General features: G+C 47.9%; 1 protein-coding gene and 1 long non-coding RNA gene across 10 annotated transcripts in view; both read left to right on the forward strand.

Moving 5' to 3' along the window:
• CNTFR (ciliary neurotrophic factor receptor) overlaps positions 1–21149 on the forward strand; it is a 385998-nt gene that overhangs the window by 131732 nt on the left and 233117 nt on the right. The gene's annotated exons all lie outside the window — the stretch shown is intronic.
• Positions 3341–10753, forward strand: LOC144586273 (uncharacterized). The gene is made up of 2 exons (XR_013541003.1): positions 3341–7524; positions 8894–10753. It is a non-coding gene; the product is annotated as an uncharacterized LOC144586273 (long non-coding RNA).

Genomic DNA, 21149 nt, shown 5'->3' on the forward strand with positions numbered 1-21149 from the left:
TGGCCGTGTACTGGAGGAATCCCTGAACCCCATTTCAGCAGATATTTTAATCCTTTTTTATGTTCTCATGTTTTAATCTTGCAATTGTATTTTAAATCATATATTGTTTAATTTATCTTTTAATATTTAAGTTCTTGTGTTTTTAAATTGTGTGAATTTTAATGTTGTGAGCCACTTTGGGTCCCTTGTTGGAAAAATGTGGCTTCTTCTTCTTCTTCTTCTTCTTCTTCTTCTTCTTCTTCTTCTTCTTCTTCTTCTTCTTCATCATCATCATCATCATCATCATCATCATCATCATCATCATCATCATCATCATCTGTACTCTGATGCCATCCTTATCCGTCCATTAACACTGCGGCCACCACTGTTACAAGGGCTCCGTTCCCTTCTCCCCTCTTTTGTCTCTCACGGCACCCCCAACACCATCTCCTCTGGACATCCTGGGACCAGTTTCCAGCGTATCCGCCCCTCTTTGTTAAACCCAGGCAAAAACCTTCCTGTTTTAGGCTCCCGTCTATGTGTTCCCTGTCACTGAAACATGGAGTGAACGTCATTGTGGTGGAACGGGCTTATCATCAGAAATGGGAGGATCACTTAGCTGAGATGCTTAGCTGTTTGAAAAGTGCCATGGCTGCCGTGGTGCCGTGGCCTGGCAGAGACTGGAGACCGGACCACCAAGTGCTGCTGAGGGAGTGGGGGGGGTCAGTCCACCCGTCTGGATGGAGGAGCTTAGCGTTCCCTTTCACGGGTCGGGGAGGGAGGGCAGCAGCCTTTTAGGGTGCCCTCCGTGCATTTTGGCCAATTCCCGCACTGTCCCTGTACATGGAGAAAGCAGGTCTGGCTTCAGGTATCCACCGGAGGTTGCAGAAACAGTGACCCACGCATCCGTGGCCCTTGTGGTTCAGGGCAGACATTGGGAGATTTGCATCCGTTACATTGTTAATAACTGTAACAGTTATAGTTACTGTTTATTTTAGTGTGTGATTCAAAAAAAGTTGGCCTTTATCGTTGAAGCCCTTAGTCTTTGGGGACGGGGCCACTCTGAGGACTCTATGAATTTCCCCGAACCCCTTGGTCCGTTCTGGAAGCCCCGGGCTCAAGCCTGACCCCGTTGGCTTTATCGCTGTTTGATCCCAGGTGGAGGATGGCTTTCTCTTTGGTAGCACCACTGCTGCAGGATATCGGAGTGGGACCCCGTTTGGCCCCGTTTGGCCCACATTCCTACTGGCTGTTTGCCTTGGCCAAACTCCCCTTTCCCCGTGATCCCAGCGTCATGCAAGCAAAGATATTTCCACTGGGTACAGAGTCTCACCACTTAGCTTGCGAGCCACAGGAAGCAAGGAGCCTGAGGACAAGTGGTATCTATGATAAGTTCTTAATGGTATCAGTTTGCCTCCAGCTGATCCAACATTTGCATAGCAATAGAGAAGATTCTGGCCACTAAGAATGTAATTAATATTCACACATTTAATCTCCCTCAGGGTGAAATGGTTCCTCCACAGACTAGAACTTCCTTTTAAAAAAATCCTGCAAACTCCTATACAATTTTTTGCTTTCATCAATAGCAAAAAGGCCGGTATTTATGCAAGGGGTGGGTGGGAGGCTTATATTTTGTCAAAAACTTGTATTAAAAAAAAAAGATTATAAATTTGGGGACGGGGCCACTCTAATCAAAGCAGCCAGGCCGGTAACAACTGAATGGGCCACTGCAATAATTAATGGGTCTCTTCAGGAGGGCAAGGTACCCCTTGCCCTCAAGGAGACACTCATTAGGCCCATCAGGAAGAAACCAAATCTGGCGGCGGATGAAATTGGCAATTATAGGCCCGTCGCCAGTGTGTCCTTCCTCAGCAAAGTGGTTGAGAGGGTGGTGGCAGACCAGCTTCAGGCGCTCTTAGATGAAACCAATGCTCTAGACCCATTTCAGTCGGGCTTCAGGCCACGCTATGGTACAGAGACGGCACTGGTCGCACTGCTGGATGACCTGTTGAGGGAGGCCGATGGGGGCAATGTGTCCTTGTTGGTCCTCCTCGACATCTCAGCTGCCTTTGATACCGTCGACCACGGTATCCTCCTGGGGAGGCTCTCCGAGTTGGGAGTTGGTGGCCTCGCACTTGCCTGGCTCCGCTCCTTCCTGGAGGACCGCCCCCAGAGAGTGCAGATTGGGGAGAATGTCTCGGCCCCGTGGAATCTCAATTGTGGGGTTCCACAGGGGTCGATCATCTCCCCAATGCTGTTTAACATCTTCATGAGGCCGCTGGGCGGGGTCATCAGAGGGTGTGGGGCATCGTGTCACCAGTACGCTGATGACACACAGCTCTACATCTCTTTTACTCCAACTTCAGTGGATGCCGTCCAGTCCCTTCAGCGCTGCCTGGACACCGTACTGGAATGGATGCAGTCTAATGGATTGAGGCTGAACCCGGACAAGACGGAGGTCTTGAGGGTGGGTGGCCCTCCCGTCAGCGGCATAGGTGACTCCCTTTCTTTTGGAGGGACGACCCTTGCCGCAAAGAGTGAGGTCCGCAGCTTGGGGATACATCTGGACCCGGCGCTAACCATGGAAACCCAGGTGGCGTCCGTGGTCCGCTCTGCCTATTTTCATCTATGGCGGATTGCCCAGCTGCGACCATATCTTGATCGGGGGGCCCTCACTACTCTAGTCCACGCGCTTGTAATCTCGAGACTAGACCATTGTAACGCACTCTACGTGGGGCTGCCTTTGAGGCTCTTGCGGAAACTCCAGATGGTCCAGAATGCAGCAGCCAGGCTTATTAGTGGGGTGAGAAAATATCAGCACATCTCCCCCACACTGGCTGCGCTGCACTGGTTACCTATTCGTTTCCGCATTGACTTCAAAGTATTAATGATTACATATAAAGCCCTAAACGGTTTGGGACCTCAATATTTGGCAGATCGCCTCTTCCCACCCAGATCTACCCGAGTCACCCGACAAAGCCAGCAGGGACGGCTGAGGGGACTGACGCCGAGGGAGGCCCGGAAGGAGAAAACAAGAAACCGGGCCTTCTCGGCAGTTGCCCCTCGGCTGTGGAACACACTTCCCACTGAAATTCGGCTGGCACCCTCGCTGGGTGTGTTCAAAAACCAACTAAAAACATGGTTATTCAGACAGGCCTTCCCCCCAGTCACCTAAGTTCCTTCCCCTTTTTTCTGGTTCTTAATGTAGCCATCTTGGATAATATTAATTATAATAATTATGTTAGTTATTTTTCTACATTGTTTTAATGTGTTTTAATGTTTGTAAGCCGCCCCGAGTAGATGTTGTCTAGAGGGGCGGGGTAGAAATTGAATAAATAAATAAATAAATAAATAAATAAATTTTGTGCAATGCATACCCTGTTTCCCTGAAAATAAGCCCTGGTATGATTTTTCAGGATGCTCATAATATGAGCCCTACTCCAAAAATAAGCCCCAGTTAAGTGAAACCCGGCCCTCCACCCTTGTGCAGCAACCAGAAGAAGATGACATGACTGTATTTGAATAAATGTAGATTGAGCACATGTTGCTGTCCTCTGAAGATGCCCATGGCCACAGAGACTGGCGAAATGTTAGGAAGAACAACCTTCAGAACACAGCCAAAGAGCCCGAAAAACCCACAACAGCCATTGGATCCCGGCCATGAAAACCTTTGCGAATACAAAATGTAGATTACGTTACATGAAACAAATAAAACATCCCCTGAAAATAAGCCCTAATGCGTTTTTTTGGAGCAAAAATTAATATAAGACCCTGTCTTATTTTCAGGCAAACACTGCATGTTTTTAAATAAAAGAACAGAAAATTTTATGCAAAAACACTTTCACAAAGTTTTCATGGAACCTCTTCCAAAAATTCTTGTAAAATTTGCTCAGTGGGGTAAAATCTTAATGTTAGGGAAGACTGAGTATTTTCATGTCTAATTAAGATATGCAGGATATTCAAAGAAATGGTCGGTGTTAAAAGCTTACTTTTTCTTTTTTAGCCCTCCTGATTCTTTTAATTGCTTTTGAATGTGTGCTGGTTATGGTTTTAACCAATCTCTTCTATGGATTTTCTGTGTAAGCTGCCTTGACTGCACAGGGACACTAAAGCAGTGCATGTCAGTCATCATCATCACCGCCATCATCCTCAGTCTCCACCACCACTACCTCTAGCATCTCAGAGCATAGGATCACTTGCATGTATTAGCCCCAGAGTGGGGGGGGGGGAGATCAAGAAGAAGGCAATGCTACAGCGTAGAAAGCGCTGGTAAGGATAAGTCACACAGGCCCTGGTCACAAATTCTAGGAAATTCTGACGAAAAATAGGAAGGAAAGTAAGCAAGGACTAGTAGGCAAAACTTTGTGTAGAGCTCAACAGCTGGCCCATTTCATGGATTCCCTGTTGATCCCAAGAAAGCTGCTGCCTTGAACGTGTCTTTGGAAACCCACTAAGAAGTTTGAGGTGGGGGCTTTTCCTAGAGGAGACCAGTGATTAATTTGGGGCCGTGTTCTGCTGCCACGTGAGTAGCAAAGTGAAGGAGAGACAGTGGCTTCCCACTTGGGTAAGGTGGTCTACGTGGTTCTTGCTGGCATGATACCCAAACTGTTGGCTTTCTAAGGTCTTGTCTTGCCGCCCGCCCCCCCCCCCCGGTCTTCCTGTTCTCAGTCTTGGGGCAGCCCCAGAGGGAGGTGTCGTTGTAGCTTAAGCCTGGAGGATATTGATAGAGAAACTTGTTTTCCTTTCGGAGCTCTGGAGATGGCCAAACGCTTTCTCTCTGTCAGAGTTTCGGCCTCAGGCGCGCTCTTATCTCCTGGGGCCTTCGGCGTGTAATTATGCCTGGACCCCCTGAACGTCTGCTAAGCTTCCGATATCCCATCCCTAATCCGCTGTAGCTTGGTCTCCTGTGACGTTTGCTTGCTGAAAAGCAGCTTAAGTTTTTAACATAACTTCCTGTTCTGCTCTGGCTCTCCCGGGCTCAGCCTGAGATGCCGAAGTGACAGGCAGAGGAGGCCGTCTCTTTTATTTTGATTTTGCATTTGTGGAAGTCGAGAAGTGAGAGCAGAGACAACGAGGCTGGGCGGAAATACGAACTTCACAGTATTTGGGGCTCAGATATAGAATCCCAGATAAAAAAGGACGTTAGGTTGACGTTTCGGTCAAGCCTGGTTCCACTCTGTATTATGCAGTTGAGCGCTTGTTCTTGTCAGCCTCTGTCCTCTTTTCTCTGAAATCTGTGTTTAGCAGTCTTCTTTTTTTTCTTAACCCACGTCAGCCCACCAGCCATGATTTTTAGAAGCTGCCAAATGAGGACATTCAGGTATCACCATGAAGAAACCCATTTCCTCTATGATTTTTAAAGCTGAGCAGGACTGGATCTGGTTGATAACAGGACGGACGGCAGTCCTGTATAGAGGATGGCCATGGCTTCAAGGGAGAGCAGACACATGGCATGAAGATGGTCCCGGGTTCAATTCCTAGCAGCATCCTCACATAAGAGCTACAAAAGGAATCTCAAATGGAAACCCTGCAATGCCGTTGCTGCTGGTTAGACCTGAGATTCTTGGTTCAGGTGAGCAACCAGGATCTGAGTCCATACAAAGCAGCTTCCCATATTCTTAACTGTGGTTCAAAGCTACTGTGTTTGGTACTTAAAGTTTTGTATTATTTTTAATTCACCATCCAAAGAGCCCAACTATTGATGGCTCCTTCTCCTGCTGAAGATGTTATTTTTGGATTTCTTGAACTGCAGACCCCACGATTCTCCATTCTTGGAGTTCTACCTGACAGGCAGACACCTGCATCCATCCATCCATCCATCCATCCACCCACCCACCCACCCACCCACCCATCCATCCATCCCTTCCTCTCTCCCTCTCCATCCATCCATCTATCTATCCATCCATCCATCTGTTGACTAACCCATCCATCCATCCATCCATCCACCCACCCACCCACCCACCCACCTATCCATCCATCCATCCATCCATCCATCCATCCATCCATCCATCCATCCATCCATCCATCCATCCATCCATCCATCCATCCATCCATCCATTTTTACCCCACCTTTCTCCTTAAAAGGGCCCAAGGTGGCTTACATCCTTGAAAGACAATATTTAAAGCTGAAAACAATGAATATGCAACTGTGGTTTACATCATGAAAGACAATATTTAAAGCTAAGGACAATGAGCATGAAGAGGCAGTTTAACATCATTAGAAGTCAATATGAAAGCTAGAAACCACAAGTCAACAAATATTAAAAAGGAACAGACAAATACCCACTTTGAGAAGTCATAAACATGAGTGGAACTGAAAGCCAAGCGGCTCACCTTGGAGAATGGCCTCAGCTGAAGGGACTTGAGGCTTAGCTAGACCTAGAATAGAGAATGATGGGGTTTGTTGTCCAAGAAAACTGAAAATCATATCCCTATGGCTAGCCTATGGAAATGGGGTTGAAACTCACACCGTATTGTGCTGTGCGTTGTTGATTGTAGTTAGCACAGATGGTGGTTTCTGTGCTGTCTTGTTGAAGCCACTGACTCAGGATGGACAGTCCACATAGGGCTTTTTTCAGCCCAGACTACCGGTTGGGGTGGAGTAGAGAGGCTGGCTCAGGTTGTTCTTTGTGACTTCTGACTCCATGCCAATGTGTCATTCTTGCACGGTGGCTTCTAAACGGGTTAGTTCTCTGCATCTGTGTTATGGCTCGGTGAAGAGCAAAGATCTTTTAGACGCCCCTTCTCTCGTTGACAGAGAGGACCGGGGCAGCTCTGCCCTCCACCTCACCCATTCGCCCCGAAGTCCTTTCAGATTTTGCAGATTCATTGTTCTAAATGAGGCAAGGAAGCGAAACCCACTTTCAAGCGGAGATGGGAAGGCATGGAGTGCAAGCCGCTCAACTACCGTTCACAAGCGGCATTTTGTTTTGGTATCAAAGCTGCGAGGAAGTCACGCTGCAAAAAGAAGGTAACGAGTGAGAGCCAAGTTGCTTCCTGGCTGTAATTAGTATTATCTTCTAGTAGCTTTATAGTGACTTTCTGTCGAGTGTTTTTGTGAGTTTCCACACAGCAGATTAAGCATGAATTAAAAACACACACCACCGATTATAAATAATATTCTCTGCAGCCAGTTCCATGTGTGTGTGTGTGCGTGCGCACGCCAACAGCTAAAAGAATAATCATTCAGTCATGGTAAACTTTAAGAACGTTTACTTTAAAATATGTCGAAGAATAAAATAACAGTAATTGAATATTTAGCTGGATACAGATATGGTTTGTAACTGACAGACATCTGATAACAGTTTCATAACAGACAACAGTTTCCTAACATCTTCCTTACTAACTTTTACAGACTGATAACAGACTTACAGCAGACTGACCTAACTGGAAAAATTTAACTTCTCATACAAACTGACCTGTTTTCTTATAATCCGACGGTTAACCCTTTAACCCTATTGGCTGAGACAAGACACCACCTGAGTGTTCTCTTGAGCCGTAAATATACAGCACACACACACACACAACATGTATACACTAGAGCAGGTAAGTGGAATAAATTGCTTTTTAAAAAATAACTTTCCAAACTCTGGGTTTCACTTAGAGTCATGAAGAGAAAACAGGACTTCCCATCTCCCTTTTGTGTGTGTGTGTGTGTGTGTGTGTGTGTGTGTGTGTGTGTGTGTTTGTGTGTGTTTGTGTTTGTGTTTGTGTTTGTGCTTGTGTGTTGGGGGGTCAGCACACGGTGATTGGATGTGGTACGGTGGAAATTTCTGTGATCTTCATAAACAAGAATAGGCGTCCAGGGGCCGAGAAGAGGTGGGCGGACAGGGACCACGTTTAATGAACGAGCATGGTGTGATTGACAAGGGCCATTCTGAGTTTTTCCTGATTTTCAGGGGGGCAGGAGTAAAGCCTTTGGCCCATCCTTCTCCAAGTGTAATGTAGTGTCTTATGTGTTGTCAAGTCGGAACAAACTTATAGTGACCCTAACAGAGCTTTCAGAGTAAGGGACGTGTTTCAGGAGCGGTTTTGCCAATCACACCCCACCAGTGAGTTTCCATCGCCAAGCAGGAATTTGAACCCAGGTCTCTGTCCATTACACCACATTGGGTAATACCGTAACTGCATGGGAATTAGGGAGGAAGAAAAGTTGCCAGAATGCAGCTGGATCCTGCCCGCTGCTTCTATAAATGAGTCCCCTGACAGCTCCTGAGTTAGTCTTATGCCTTCCAAAAGCCTGCTTGGATCAATGTGCTGAGCTCTGAAGATGTGTACCTCCTCTCCGTCATGCACACTGCAATGCCGTGTTTGAGCAGGGGCCCCCAGTATCTTGTGGGTGCTGCTTTACACCTCCTCTGGACTTTCTCAGTGGGTGAGGATGATGGAGGATGGTTGTAACCCCCACACACACACCTTTGTTTCACAGGAGGTCCCTACCTTTGGCCCTTCACTCCTTTCCTACCCATCCTTGAGATTTTTTTTTGTATTGTGTAGCAATGAACAGTTTTTGTTTACTTTTTCACATTGTTAAGTTCTCATGCATCTCTCAGTATTTTAAAAAGGAATTTACGTTGAGGGTTACAATTGGAAATATATCGTATTTTCCATGTATAAGACACCCCCATGTATAAGACACTCCCCATTTTTCTAACCCAAAATTAAGAAATCTCATTGAGGCTTAGCAAGTGTAGGGGGAAAGGGATCAAAGTGCTGCAGGATCGCTTTGATCCCTGCTTTCCCCTCCACTTGTTTTTGTTCTCTCCTCAGCTTACTTCTGTGTATAAGATGACCCTCAATTTTTAGTCTAAAGATATTAGACCAAAGTATGGCCTTATACATGGAAAAATATGGTATTTACAATTAACTGGTCGAATGATTTTAACCATCCTCCTCCTCCTCCTCCTCCTCTTAGAACTGCAGAGCTGGAAGGGACCTTAATGGATCATCAAGTCTAGCCCCTTGTCAAGGAGGCCCAGTGGAGGAATCGAACTCCCAACCTCAGACACCTGAACCACTGAGCTGTCCAGCAGTTCTAATCAATTGCTTTTTAAAAAGGGTTGATTGCTGTGTTGTAATTGAAAATGAAGAATACTCTCATGCCATTTATGCATGAGACAATTAAAATTATATGATTTCATCATTCTCTGTGTTCATTTCTGTGTTTGTGTGATGGAGACACATAAAAGTGTGTCTGACACAATAGAAATGCTTTAAATGATGTAGTTAAATGTTTAGGCGTTGACCTCTGTGAGATACACAAAGCAGGCCTGGAAGGGGGGGGGCAAGGCCACCATCTTATGAAAGGAGAGAATTTTCCAAATGGGGATATTTTGCCACCCCAGAACCACAGGAAAAGTTCTTTAAAAAAGAATGTGAAGTGTCAGTGGAATTCTTTGTAATTCACTCCAAGCATCTTACAGCAGTGGTGTCTTCAGCCCGGTATAGCCAGACATTTATTCTCGCTTGTCGCGTCCAAAGGTGAGGAGAAGATTTTTTTTTCTGAAATATTTCCAACTCTGGAATCTTGTGGCCCCATGAGCTGAAGGTTTGCTCCAGGAGGCTCTTCCTCCTCAAGAGAAGCCCCGGCTCTGCCTCGTGTGGCATTCTCGGCTCGGACTGGCGTTGTCCCCTAGGAATCCAGGCAGGATCCTTTCCTAGCTGGAGCCCTACCCGGAGGTCCCAGGGCTTGCGCTTGGGAGCCTTCTTTACACAAACCCTTGTCCTCTCTTTCAAGCTTGTCCCCATATTTTTGTTACAACAGGTAGGTTGTGATTTCTGAAGCAGGCACGACAGCTGTGTTGTTTTCCCGCCTGGAGGCTGCCAAGAACTTTCAGTTCTGTATTAAGATACTGCATTTGGAGGCAAGGATCTCTTCTGTGTTAACTCATCCTGCCATGCAGAGCGTTTGAAGGTGACGGTTTCTCGGAGATAAGTGTTGGCTACATGACAACCGGATTGGCAGAGATGTGGAGATCCTGGATTAGTAATAGGTGTGTTTCAGTGCCGCCGCGAGAAGTAATTTGCAGGGGTTTGGAGAGGGGTGGGAAGACAGGGAAGGAGGCCGGTGAGATGCTGTGAATGGGCTCAGCAACTCTGGGTGCAAAGAGAAGCCTGTCAGTGTTAAGGATGGAAATACTGGCCTGCCTTATTCCTCCCATTTTTGCAGTCGAGGAACTGCACAAATGATTCTCCCTCTCCTGTGAGAGGGAAGGTATTTTTCCATTCCCGTCAACAGGAGAACAAGAAAACATGCACATGCACACAAATGCACACACTCTCATGCACCCACCACTTTGATGCAAATAATGCAGACAGCAAAACGCTAAGAGACCTGGCTTTGTTGCATCAGCCTTTAATGATCAGAAACCCCCGGAAGCGGTGGGCTCCTCTCTCTTTTCTCTCTCCTTTTCTAAACAATCAGCACATTGTTTTGTACTCATCCCATGTGTGTGCGCATGCATGCCTGCATGTTTTGCTTCTCAAAAGGGAAAGGATGCTAGTTTTGCACAGAGACAGGTTTATGTAAGTGCTGGTGAGGAAAAATGTACTTTATTTCACTCTTGCTTGGAGGGGAATCTTGTGATTCCTTCGCAGTTCCTCGGCGAGGGGGGTCTTGTGCCAGTAACCCATCTCATGCCAAGTCACTTCTGGGAACATCCTGTGATATTCTGCAGCTGGCCCAAGGCCACACAGACTGGCTTTTTTATTTCAGGAGGCACAGTGAGGAATTGAACTCCCAGATTCTGGCTCTGCAGCCAGTTCCCGACATCCCGACGAGGAGGAAGCATTTGGGGAGCACGTTTTCTATCCCTATCCAGTATTTTCCCCTCTTTGGCAGAGGACGGTATGGGATCCACTCCCTTTTGAGGATTGCCTAGGTATGGAGAGTAGGCATAAGTGGGTTCCCCACTCTGACATTCTGATGATGCCCAAACCTACGCAGGCTGGCTGTTCTCCCCAGAGGCACCACGAGCAATTGAACTCCCAAACTCTGGCTCCACCGCCGAGGACCAGATTAAAAAATGCCTGCCTTTAATTTGTCATGAATAAAAAATCCCAGAGATGGCAGTGGCTTTACCTTCAGTATGCCTAAATGTGACTCCAGCCATGTATGTGTGTTTAGGAGCGAGTGTCATTTTAGATTTAAAACTGAATTGCTCTAAATTTCTTTCTTTCTTTCTTTCTTTCTTTCTTTCTTTCTTTCTTTCTTTCTTTCTTTCTTTCTTTCTTTCTTTCTTTCTTTCTTTCTTTCTTTCTTTCTTTCTTTCTTTCTTTCTTTCTTTCTTTCTTTCTTGATACTTCCAATAGTTGATTTATTGGTCCCTGGTCTGAGACTCAGGAGTGGGTCGGAATATACCTCTATTTTTCCGTGTATAAGATACCCTTCACTTTTCCAATCCAAAATTAAGAAATCTAAGTGGGCCTTAGCAAGTGGAGGGGGAAAGGGATCAAAGTGCTGCAGGATTGCTTTGATCCCTGCTTTTCCCTCCACTTGTTTTTGTTCTCTCCTCAGCTTACTTCCGTGTATAAGACGGCCCTCAATTTTTAGTCTAAAGATTTTTGACAAAAGTACTGTATAGTCTTGTACATGGAAAAATACAGTAATTTCTAGAAGTCATTGTCAGATCAAAACACCATTACACCGAATATCATATTGAAGCGGTGAAGAAACAAATTTCTGGCTGAGCAACCAGACGTTAGTGCCTGGAAAGTGTTGGGCGATTCTGACGGAGGGGTCAGGAAGGGGTACATACAGAAGGCGCCCTCGCTCGCTCTCATGCATGCACACCTGCATCACAGGCGCATGCCGAACACATGCCTGTGTGTGTGTGTGTCACCCACCACAGTTGGCATTGCCGCGCCAGCCAGCACCACTGCACCCACTGCGGGACGCCTGGGAGTCCACGGTCCCAAAAAGTGAATAGGGGCCAAGACTGACCATCCCATTCCCCAAATTCACATAGGAAAAGAGTCAGGAGGGATCCCGAAGCACTTCTTTCTTCTTCCCCAGGGGATCAGCCTTCGTTGGCCCTCCACACCATGGGGGGCGTTTGGCCACATCCTTGTTTCCCTATTTGGCAGCTGCCTTTTCATTCTCCCGCCCTGCCTACACCTCATGGGGGCCTGATCCATGCAAACCCCGCTGAGCCCACCAGGAGGGAGCGAAGGTAGCCCCGTGGAGGTGAGGGAACAGGGCCAGCGGGGGCAGGCGGGTGGCGCAAGAAAGCCCCCATCTCACGAGGTGCCTAGGAAGGATGAGCTGCCAGGATGGTGGGCCTTGAGCCCTCAACGTGATGATTGCTTTGGCATTGACCAGCGCAAGTACGGGGTCTGCCAGGGTTGCCCCTGAGTTCCACTGAGCATGCACAGAGCACGCTTGTCTTTACCTTTAAACATTCTCTTTTAATGGTGTAAGCTGCCCTGGATCGTTTTGAAGGAGGAAGGCGGGGCAAAAATATTTTAAACATATAAAATATAAAAACAACTGTGCTTCTGGAGGGATGAGCCTCGTGGCGCAGTGGTTAAAACTATGTACTGCAGCTAAAACTGTGCTCACGACCTGGGGTTCAAATCCCAGGTAGCCGGCTCAAGGTTGACTCAGCCTTCCATCCTTCCGAGGTCGGTAAAATGAGTACCCAGCTTGCTGGGCGGGGGGGGGGGGCAATGTGTAGCTTGCGTAATTAACTTGTAAACCGCCCAGAGAGTGCTTGTAGTGCTATGGGGCAGTATATAAGTCCAATAAATAAATAATAAATAATAATGGCTCAGAGCAATTTTTTTTCGGGTGATGCCAGATTATTCCTTATGGCGAGCACAAGTTTGGTCCTGCTGGTTTGATTTTTTTCTGATTCTCCACAGAGCAACGCTGGTTTTTTTCCCTTTTTTTTCTTTTAACGCTCCCCTGGCCAGTTTCCTTCGCCCACCACCCCGTGTGCTGAGTTGTGGCTTCTTTGGCGCCACTCATTTGTGTTGTCGTTGCTGCTCTCTTCTGCTGCCTTTTTCTTTCTCGGTTTGGACCTCGGGGAGCTGTGGCCAGCCCAAACAACCAGCATGGCCGCACCGTCCGGTGTGCACACAAGCGCATGCATGCACTCCCACACAACAGCCTCGCAGGTCGTGCATGCGCTGATCTCATGCGCCAAGCCTCTCTCTGGGCCCATAGGAACTGGAGAGAGAGAGAGAGAGAGAGAGAGAGAGAGAGAGCGCTGGACGCCGAGCCTTGCCAAGAATCCTCTGGCCTCCTCTCCCTTGCGTGGTCTCCTCGCAGGTCAGCGTCAAGAGTTCAGCCCGGCAGGTGCTGGTGGAGCAAACCCTCCCTCCCTCCCCCCCCTTCACAGAGACAGCCCCCAGAAAGGCTACTTTCCCAGCCCAGGGGTCAGCTCCCTCTGGACAGATTGGGGTTTTATGCAACGGGAAGCTTGGGGAGGGGGAGAGGGGGAGGGTGGGGAAACCACTGCCCCCCTCCCCCCGTGTTGTTCTTTACGTGTCCCCTGCGGTGCCTGCAGTTCTCGGCACCCGGATGGCGAGGTTGCCCCCTTTCCTTCTGTGACCAGTTTGACTCCTTCCGATGCCTTTGGCAAAAGCTGTCAAGGGAGAAGTTTCGTTGGCAACAGCTTTTCCTGACAAAGAACCCTTGTCTTGTTCTCTCTCTCTCACAAACACACACATGCAAACACACCCATGCACACCCTTGGGCAAAGAGGGGAGGCTGAATGGGAGAAGGGATAGCCAGAATCGGGGTGCCCCCTCGTCCGGAGAGATGCATCAATTTCCTCTCCATCCCCCCCAAGCAGGCGGTGGGTGAGGCTGGGGGCCCCTGGGAGAGGCTCCTGACCGCCGGCTCCTCCAGCACGTGAACATGGTGGAGCTATGCTTGTGATCCTCTGTGTGTTGTTGTCAAGAGCTGGTGGGTGTTTTTTTTTGGGGGGGGGGTGTCGTTTGTGCGATCCTCCTTGCTCGAAGAATACTTCCAGCTTCGTCATGAGGGAAAGTCCTTTCTCTCCTTGAGGCCCCGGCGCTCCTCTGCCTGAGCTAAGCCGTCCGACTGCTGTAAAAGCTGAGGAGCCGTGCTTGGGTTGCAGCCCCCGGGCAGTGCCAGTCATGTTCGGTGTGCTGGAAGTGTCCAGCGTGGGCTGAGAAGCACTTCTAGCTCACCTGTGTCCCTCAGAGAAGAGCAGGTTTCTTATGTTGAGTTTTAGAGGTTTGTGGAAACGGACCTGGAGCCGCACCGTTGGCCTGCCAAGGCCACAGGTGGAGTCTCTGCCTCTTTCTCCTCCAAGGAGTCGAGCAGAAACCGGAGGCCTTCCAGAGATCCAGGGGTTAGGACTCCTTAAGTACTGAAAGGGTCTGATTGTCACCGCCGTAACTTCTCACGTCTCCCATAGTTTGCCTGCCAGCTTGCTCTGCTTTGCAGTTGGTCTTTAGGACATAAACAGGGGCTTGATTTGCCGTGACAGTTGCTCAGCCGGAAATTTATTTTATTTATGTATTTATTTATTTGATTTATACCCCGCCCACTCTAGGCGGCTAGAAAGGTCTACTGGGAACTTTTATCTGGAGCGTGGCTGGATTTTTGCTCGCTTGTGGCAGGCAGAGCATCACGAGTAGTTGGGCCTTGCGTGGACTCCTACGTCTCCGGCAGAGGTACCTGCAGAGGAAAATGCACCTGTCCGTTCATCAAGGGACGTGTGTCTTGGTGGGATGTGTTGTTTGCCCCTACTGGAACAGCCTGTCTGCATGTGTGCACAGATTGTTGATCAGGAGACACACAAAGGTTTCCACAGGACTGCTGCTTTGTGGAGTTGCCTGAAGTCTTTATGCCCAGTGGTCCCCCAACCTGGGGCCTCCAGATGTCTTTGAACTTCAACTTCCCAAAATCCTGGGCAGCAGAGGTGGTGGCGAAGGCTTCTGGGAGTTGTAGTCCAAGAACATCTGGAGGCCCGAGGTTGGGGAGCACTGCTTTAGTAGACGCCAGAAAACAGGGAGAGGCGCACGTGGTGCAGGAGCAAGCCATGGGGCAGCCGAAGTACAGGGTGGGTGAGTGGACGCCTGGACCACCCTCGCTCTCCTAATCATAATGACCTGCCCTTGAGCCGTTTCTGACTCATGGCGACCTTTCCCAGGGGTTTCCAGGTAGAGAATACTCAGCTGTGGTTTGCCCTTCTCTTCTTCTTCTGGGGTGGGGGGAAATCTTTGGGACTGCGCAGCTTGCCCAAGGCTACCGGGGCTGGCTCTTCTCCCCAGAAGGCACGGTAAGAGGAGCCACATCTGTCCAGAACAGTTTTTATTTGATACTCTCTGTTTCGTCAGGGAGCCCCTTCTCCTCCCTCAGTGGCTGCTGCTCAGCCCCCACTGGCTCTCACATACCCCCCCACTTGTCTTTTGCCTCACCCCCTATTGTTCTTTCCAAGACTGCCAACCAACCCCCCCCCTTCCCCACCCACCCCCATTGAGTTTTCCAAGGGCTCCGTTGTTGTTCCCTCTGCTTCTTTCTTTCACTGCTGGAGATGTTTCTCCCGAGCGGCGGTGGAAAATAACTGATGTGGTCAGACAAAGCATCCTTTCATGCGAACAGAAGGGTGAAAATCGGCGGCCTTGCCGTGGTCAAAAGGGCCATCAGTCAAGAGGGTCCCGCATGTAAGGCTAAGCCTTCCTTTTGAATGGAAAGTAGTTCTCTCTCTCTTTCTCTCTCTCTCCCTCTCTCCCCCACAGCTACACAAATGACACAACTTTAGGAGGCAAATTGTCCCCAGGTTGAGAAAGCTCCACAGAAATTAATGCACCGCTCTGTATGTCCCAGGAAAGGCCTGGAAGGGGAACTCAGGGTGGTTCACAGCAAGATTTTAAAAAAAAGAAAAGAAAAAAAATAGATACCCCAGTGCCTTTCCGTTGTATATATGTACTTTAAATATGCCACCTTTCTCCACACAGACGACCCGAGGTGACTCACAGCAGATAACATCGAAAACTTTAAAAACACTGTATAAATACCACATTTTTAAAAGAATTAAAAAACAAGAAACCAAAAGACACAACAAAACCTGTACAAAAAGCTTTTAAAACAAAACACGGTTTAATTGATTTAGCCTTGTTTTCATATTATAGTGCCTTGGTTTTAGCTGTGCTGTTGTTTTTAAATGGATTCCTTCTGTGAATCCATCTGATCCCTTTTTAAAAGGTAGTGGTCATCATCCCCATACCACCCAGATGTTAACATCAGCTGCATGATGATGGCCAGGGGGCCACCCAAGACGGCAGGCGGGCAGGGCTCCTCTACCTTTTGACAGATGTGCCGTTGGAGACCTTTCCGCCGACGGACGGCTTTGCAGGGAAACGTCAGCATAGGAATCACCCTCATCCTTTTAGAATAGTAGAGCTGTAAGGGGCCCCTAAAGGTCATGGAGTCCAGCCCCCTGCCGAGGAGGCTGAGGAGGGAATCGAACTCCCAACTTCTCTGGCTCTGCAGCCGGAGGCCTGAACTCCTGAGCTACCCAGCCGTTCTGAGCGGCAGGAATAAATATCCCTGCGGAAAGAATAGCAACGTCCACTGTCCTCCCTTAGCATGTGGGGCTGAGCTCTGTGCAAAAGCATTTCTAGAGAATCCCTGCCCTTGGGAAGTGCACCATCTTGAATGGGTCCAAAACCGCTCTGGAAGAAAATACTTTATTCTGCAGTCATTGCTGTCCATGCTTACCCCCACGCACTGCACTGTCTTCACTCATGGATGTCTTTCAGTTTGGAGTGGAGCTGAGGAGGGGTCTAAAGCAATGGTCCCCAATTCTGAGGCTCCAGATGCTCTTGGACTACAACTCCCAGAAGCCTTCATCACCATCTCTGCTAGCCAGGATTTCTGGGAGTTGAAGTCCAAGAACATCTGGAGGCCCAAGGTTATGGGGTGTGTGTGTGTGTGGATTCCAGCGGCCTTCCTTCTGACTTGGAGTCTTTTCCGTCTCCATGATAATGGGTGACATTACTATATGGTGATGTTAATTGCCTCTCCCTCCAGTACTTGTTAAAACACACAATCTGGGGTGATATGATCTAATAAGCCTTTTCAAATCCATTTGTGGTGTTAATGGGAACCCTGGGGGGAGCGAGATCTGCCCAGCTCAGCACTGTAAGAGGGACGGTTTGATGATCAGGAATTGCTCTGTATGCTGGTGACATCGGTGTGAGAATCCCTGCTGTGGCCCTGTGGAGACAGGAAGAGCTGGCTTGATAAGGTTGCATCAAGGCCCTGTGAAGAACCTCCCGGACACGGGCCGACCCCTTCAACTGGTTCACCGTCATAGATCTCAAAGCTGACCAATTCAAAAGGCTTCCTTTCCGCCTTGCAACAGCTCCGAGAGTATTCACCAAGTGCATGGCACCAGTAGCTGCTTACCTCAGGTTGCAAAAAAATTCTCATATTTCCATAGTATCGACGATTGGTTCCTTGTACCTCATTCCCATTGCAAGGCCCAACGAGACACTCACTTCACCCTTACCCTCCTTGGCGATCTCAGTCTCGTTGTCAACGAACAAAAACCAAATCTGAAAGCGACAAAGATTATTCATTATATAGCCACACGCATAGATTCCACACAAGCTTGCGCCTTTCTTCCTCCAGACAAGAGAGAAAATCTCATCGCATTACTTCATGTTTTCACCCCTCATGCTTATGGTACCCGCCTTGGCTGTGCAACGTGTACTAGGCACCATGGCCTCTATGACTTCAGTAGTGCAGCGCGTGCGTCTCAAGATGAGTTCTCTTCAGTCGTGGTTTCTCGCCCTCTTCGACCCGCTCACAGACCCTCCTCCCACTCTCTTAAAGGTCACCCCAGAACTCACCTCCCAATTTTAGTGGTGGTTTTTCCCTCACTACCTATCTGTCGGGCGGCTGTTCCGACAACCACCACCACAAATACAGGTCACCACTGACACCAGCCTCACAGGCTGGGGAGCTCACCGCAAATCTCTCAAAATCCACACACAGTGGTCTTCCAAAGAGAAATTGCTTCACATTAACGAATTAGAGCTGTTGGTGGTTATAAAAGCTTGCAAATCTTTCAGAAATCTCCTCACTGGCAAGATGGTACAAACTGCCACCGACAACAACACGGCGATCGATTATATTCTGAAACAAGGCAGCACCCACTCACTCTCCACGTCTCCTCTATTTAGCTCCTCAGAGCTTTCAGCTTAGCAAAGATGGCCAGTACACTTGCTGGACACTTGGCCCTCTTGAAAATTCAGCCTTCAAAAGCCAACACCCCTGGATGTCCCGTGGCTGACCTGCAACAGCCTCCAACGTTTGTGTTGCTCTGGGTGTGCGGGGTGTTTTTCAGAGCGGAGGGTCTCTTCCAGAGGAAGACACGATCCTGGTGGGGCTACAGAAGCAGCCTAGGCGGGACGCAGAGGCTTTGTAGCAAGGACTTAGGAATCCAGTTGTCCTTCTAGAAGCGAGATGTGCTCTCGTCTTGTACGGAGTCATACTAGATGATCCCGTCCGGGACTATTTGGCATGCTTGGTAGAGCTTTGGATCCCCTCATTGCCTCTGAGCCCCAAATTGCTGTAAGTAAACGATCCACGCAGGGAGAGAGAATAGGCATTTGCAACCCCTGCCTGGGAAAAGTGGGCTTGCTCTTTCCAGCGCGATGGGATGCCGGTTCTTTGGTGAAGAGTGAAATAACTTGGTGGGAAATGCATATTAATATGTGGAAGGCTGGAGGTAACGGCTTTGACCACCACTCTCCTCCTTTAACTGGGGTGGGGGGTGGGGAGAAAGAATGCCGGGGTGATGCCCTTTGGCCGTTAAACCCAAGACCCCGGCCATGTAGAAGGTGGGCCATTCCAGTCCCTTTAGAAAAGTTTCTTCAAAAGTTGCTTTGCAAAAAATCCTTATTTACGTCTCAAGAGAAGGAAGTCCTGGCACTAGACCAGCCTGGAAGGGGGGGGGGTCCCTCTTAGCATTTAGGGGTGGGAGGGAGGGGAAGACAGGTCGGAGGCTTTATTTTGAGTGGGGGGGGCAGTTCAAAATGGACTCATGAGCCTGGGGACATTTTTCCCCCACATTTGGGGAAGAACTGTGCCAAGTTGAGTTGGAGAGCAGGATTTTGAGCTATTTTGGACTTTAAATGCCGCACTTGGGGAAGTTATGGGTCAGACTACAACTCCCAGGATCTCTTAGGCAGCGTTGCCAGCTCTGCGTTGAAGAGGCAATATGTCTCTTGATATGGCAAGGAGGGGATGGGGGCTGTGGGTAAGGGAATTGAACCACTTTTGCATTGGCTTTCCATATTTAAACACATTTCTCAGTCAATAATCTCTGGTTTTGTTTAAACTTACATATATTTCATATTAAGGGTTGCCTCTAAAAATTTATCTTTCCTGGGAGTCCCTTAGCACGCCCTGAAAAGAAATCCGTTTGCAGGCAGATTACAAAAGCACATGATTTTGCTAAAGCTATTAAATTTTCTGAATCCCATTCTCCTTGATCGGCCATTAAGCTGACTCTCAACTATTTCTGGTCAACTTGAGAATTTGAGATCCACAATTTTCCTGCCTTAGGCTTTGTCTCTATCATATTTATCATAGCCATGTTCTGTCCATAAATCTCTTGAATAAAGTAAATTCTGGGCAGATTTCATTCTCACACGCATGATAGTGGTGCATGCTTCTCTGACAGGGGATTAACCAATTGTCTGAAAGCATTAGGGAAGGGCTTCGGAAGTCACCGTTGGCCACCCCAAGGGATTACTCCATTCGTGGACAAGCAGAGTGGCGTGGTGGCCAGTGTCTTTGGCGGTATTAATGGCTGTTGGCAGGATCCACCAAGTCCAGTTGAGTTTACCAGGCTCTGGGCTCTGGCCGTGCAAGAGGAGACGAGTGATTCCACTTCTTTACCCTTTGGGATGACCCTTTGGCCCCACAGATTGCAAACAGAGAGACAAGGAATATCCCCCTTCCGGAGGCCCTGATCCATCTCAAGGGAGGTTGGTTGAAAGTGGAGGGCAGGGAGGGAGAGGGCCACTGTATCGTGGAAAACATATTTTGCATTGATACCACAAGGATACTGTATAACCCTGATGAAAGAGGACAGATGTTCTAGGTCCTGATGATTACATAAAGAAAATCAGTGTAACGGTTTCTGGATATCCATTCCAGGCAATCTAGAGACTGAGAAGTAGTTACTGAGGAAGAGAGGAAGAGAAATACTCTGTGGGCATTGCCTCCTGCTAGTTCAAACTGCTTGTCACAGATCTGTTATGTTGCTCTTAGATCAGTGGCTCATGTGCCAGGGTGAGTAGGATCCTAACATCATCTATAGGTGGGTACGCAGATTGGCTGGTCCCTTCTTTCTTCTGTTATATATGAACCTGTAGTGTACAGCTCTAATGGAGGCATAGCTTAATGTACAGCTTAATGTATTGAGGAATTATCCAGGAGCGTTTATTTCCTTGGTGAGTGCCTTATAGACGTTTCTGGTGGATCATGTCCACTGCCTTCATCTTGAACAAGAGAAATGCCGATTTCAGTTAAAATCAATAATCCTTGTTCTAATCCAAGGATTTATTTCCAGGATATATCTTTGTTAACTTGATTTAAAGTACTTATTCGCTTGTAATAGACATAAGAAACAATAGAGAAAATGACTTATTGTATTTATCTGTTGGCAGGGGTGTTCATCGCCGAGTATTTATAATTTCAGAGGGATTTTTTAATAATGCAGTTCAATGGGAAAAGTGTAAAAGTTTATTGATTTCATTGGGTAATTTATGCATGTGCATGGACTCACACTTAAGCCAATCAATATCTGTTATTAATGAGGTCTGAGATAATTTTTATGCTTCTGCCTCCGAAAGGATTTTGTGGTTAGCTTCCGCTGCAAGGTTATTGATGAGAGGAGAGACTTTATTTTGCAAATCCAATGTTTCACACGCACCAGAGGGAAATGCTTAGTAACCTGTGACTCACAAAAACAGCTGTGGTTTTTGTCTCCTGTTCAGAAATGTTCTCAAGCCCCCCCAAATTCAAGGTGTTGTTGGCTTTAATAGACCATATTTTATCCCTCCCCCCCATGTCATACATCCCAGATTCTAGGCAGTGGGTGGTGTTATAAATGATGCAAAGTTTGGAAAAGTTACTTTCTGGAGTACCAACAACCTGCACCCCAGCCAGGATGGCC

Source organism: Pogona vitticeps, chromosome 2, assembly GCF_051106095.1.
Source record: "Pogona vitticeps strain Pit_001003342236 chromosome 2, PviZW2.1, whole genome shotgun sequence".
In the NCBI taxonomy this organism is placed as follows: Eukaryota; Metazoa; Chordata; class Lepidosauria; order Squamata; family Agamidae; genus Pogona; species Pogona vitticeps.